Genomic DNA, 3569 nt, shown 5'->3' on the forward strand with positions numbered 1-3569 from the left:
TTCATCTGCGAGATAGTTTATTCACATCTCGTGTAACCTAATTAGGTTCCGTATTTCGTTTCCGGAGAGGATTCAGGTATGTGCTTGATGGCAGCACGTGCAGTTAACTTTGGTCTTAGGAGGCTGCGCCCCTTCGTGGTGTGGCTGGACAGATGGTTCCTGCAATGGCAACATGCTGGGCTTCCACAGTTGTCTTCAGCAACAAGCTTTCAGCAGCGTTAGTCTCGCCTCTGCAAAGAAATGAAATGGCACAAAGCGGACAATTACTTTTCTGTCCTTCTTCCCTTCCCACCGAAAAATAGCCACGTAATCAATTTCAACGTAGAACAATATTTGCATGAACTTCTCTTCAGTGTTCCGTTAAGGTATTCCACAGAATGCGTCCGGATTGCACCTGAAGAGAGTTTGTACTCGGCCTAGTTGTAATGTCGAGTTTACTCGTCCGTGTTATCTCCACGCTTTCTAGGCAAACATTCGTAATGTGACATCATTTAAGCACCAAGCTATATTTTACAGAGTCAATTCAAAGATTAGGAAAACGTGAGTGCCTCTATAAACTTCACAGCCACATTTTATCTGCATTGCATATTGAATAGGCGGCAGACATTCAGCTGGGCAGATAACAGACATGTAGTACTTGAGTGCTTAGGGTGCACGCAACAAGTACATAGAAAACATGACAACAAGACAGTGGCCAAGACTTGGAGACAGGAGCTCTCTTGTCGCTCGATTCCCAGATCGGGTACCACAAGTTACTCCTGGAATGTATGGCGTGTCACGTACGATACAGAGTGCAGAAATATCGGTACTTCTCTTCGTGATTGCAAAAGAACAAGAAAGGCTTATATTTTTGCACAAGCCACATATCTCGACCAATTTCTCAAAGCGAAGGCAATGTGCCACTTGTCAAAGGTGCAGAAGGCGTTACTAACTACGAAAGCTAGCCCTACCGTCACAACAACCTGTAATTTCAAAAGGGTTTCCTCAATCTTAGCAAGTTATGAAATGAATTTTGTTCTTTATTTACTGCCTCCCTCTGGGTATGTGTTTGCTGTGTTATCCCTTAAAGACGCCCAGAAATTTGCCTGATGCTCTGACTTTAATTGAAAGAAAGTTTTTCACTAAGGCTAACAGTTATTTCCATCTTCCTATAATCAAGCAGTTAGTAACGAAGGTATGCTGGGTGTTTCAGAAGTTCCAGCCGACACTTTCACTCTCCGCGCATTACAGGGTTGACACTGGCCAACTGTTCCTGTGTTAGCAGCGAAATAACCATGTTTACCCCTTTTGGTACTACCTAAAGATGCTTAGGAGCGCTTTCTCTACGGGTTGCCCTATGGGCCATTCTTATCGAAGAAAAAGAGGCTTCCATGCAGGGATTAAATGGTACACAGGCAAATTTTCATAAAATACCTCTCAGACGCTGGCCACTGAGTCCGATAGCGCCTTATCGGGACCCGAAAGCGGCATAATCGACCAGAATAGCCGCCTGCATGCTTTACAGGCTTTTAGGAACGCGAGCGTCATCTAGGGGTCTGTCGTCTGCAACACTCACAACCTTGGTCTCCTCACAGCTGCTAACACTCTTCCAGACGGAGGAACTGGAAGCAGCAGCGACAGTGAACCGCTCATGATCCGTATGCTTAGTGTATACATGCACTGTTTATTAGGCTCGTGAATAAGTGGTTACCTCCACTCATTTATTTGCCAAACACTGGTGGCGAAGGCATCTGCAATAAGGTTAACAGCCAGAAAATACACCATGCTTAATGGAACAGTTACCAGATGGCGCTCACAAGGCTACTTCGTAATTCTCCTGTATATTTCGCTGTTTTGCGCCGTGACAATGTGCTTAAAAACTGAAGTACTATAGAGTGCGCAATATTGTTGAATATGGAAGGTGGATTTGATATTATCGAACTTATGCACGCAGCGCTGCATAGCGAGACGAGCCTTCTATTCTGAACGCACAGCGGGAGAGCACAAAATCAAGCTTTTTCGTCATCACGAGCAGCCTGACTCCGCCCACTGCAGGGCAAAGGCCTCTCCCATGTCTCTCCAATTAACCCTGACCTTTGCCACCTGCGCCCACCGCTTTTTATCACTTTATGAAGTTTTCCCTCCTTTATTTTTTTAGAGCATCTCTCCGAAATTCCTCGCATGCACCCTTGCTTGCTCCGGTGATCTTAAATTAGCAGTTCTATTCTTGAAATACACATAGCCCGAAGGCGTTACAAAATCTTCCTCCATAATCAGTGAAATCAATCGATCATTTCTTCCCCAAAGACATGTCTTTTAACACTTTATAATTTTTTTTTCAACTAGGCGTATTTCTTAACGACAATGGCAGCCGTTTGCAAGATCTGCAATTAGAAAAAAAAAACGGTAAGCAAATATCCCGCGTGTGTACTCACTCTGTGACTGGGACATGGTTGCGGTCGAATTAAACGCCAAGTGCTGGGTGACATGATGAGGAAACAGCGACAGCCGTGATGGCTAGAGGCCCAAGCTGGCCAAGATGTCCTTGAGCTGGCTGTCCGTGAGGAAGTAAACGTCCATGGCGTCGCCTTCCTGCCGAGTGTGGTTCGCTTGCACAAGAAGGTCGGGCAGAGCCTGCGGTGGATGCAGCGACCGCGTTCTGGTCAGGAACACCTATCACGCGGCTTATAAAGGGCGTCCTGGCTGAAAAAAGCTGACGTGGATAGATAACACTGCGGCGCCGCTTAAGCCAGACAGTCACTGTACAGCCGCACTGCATGACACTCGAACACACGACGTGAGGGCGATTATCCGCGACGTTGGCTACACTCGAAAAGCGGTCGAAGTGTGTACTCTCAAGAGCTGAACCAGTATCGGTGCACTTGCCGTGCATGCAAACCGCACTAGTGGCAATATATCCATCCTTTTGCGACGGACTTATCGGTGACACGATGTGTCTAGTCGCCCGATTCCTGGAAACCTGCCGGTTTCAGTTTGTGAAAAGGCCACTTGCAATAATTTTTCAGGTGAAGATACTTGAAATTTAAATGCATATTACAGGGATTAATGCGAAGCAGCGATTGTTGCTCTTGACATATGATGAGCACCGGCCGGAGCTGTGGACTGCGAATTCCATCAGGCAAAATTTTCATTGAGATAATTTTGAGGATCAAATAGCGCAGCAGAGGCAAAGCCGAGAGTAAAAATAAAAAGGCGAAGTGTCTCGGCGACCCGCAATAAATCTGCTGCATGGGCACCGTGTTACCGTTTGTAAACTATAGCTAAACAGTGATGTGGGCTTCAGAATATGGATTTGTATGCGTTTAGGAATCTAAAACAGGATCCCTAGCACAAAGTTTAGAAACCAACTGGTGTCACCATGCGGCCCAGCAGGATTAAGCACACGATGTAGAAAGCCGAAACACTTCAAAGGAGTGGAAACCTAACCTTTCGGGGCGTGTTTTCTTCATTGTAATGACGCGTAAGGCATTATTACACATGAATTGACACGTGGTATTCTCCTACGACCACCAAATTTGTTCCTGGTAATTATAACTTTCGTAGCAGTATTATATTAGTTAAAGAGAACC

General features: G+C 45.7%; 1 long non-coding RNA gene across 1 annotated transcript; it reads right to left on the reverse strand.

Annotated features, from left to right (window-relative positions):
* On the reverse strand, positions 1–2873 carry LOC144125643 (uncharacterized). The gene is made up of 2 exons (XR_013313401.1): positions 2415–2873; positions 1–230 (listed from the first exon to the last, which is right to left on the reverse strand). It is a non-coding gene; the product is annotated as an uncharacterized LOC144125643 (long non-coding RNA).
* Positions 2874–3569: the final 696 nt, after the last annotated feature.

The sequence above is a fragment of the Amblyomma americanum genome, chromosome 3, assembly GCF_052857255.1.
Source record: "Amblyomma americanum isolate KBUSLIRL-KWMA chromosome 3, ASM5285725v1, whole genome shotgun sequence".
Classification (NCBI taxonomy): Eukaryota; Metazoa; Arthropoda; class Arachnida; order Ixodida; family Ixodidae; genus Amblyomma; species Amblyomma americanum.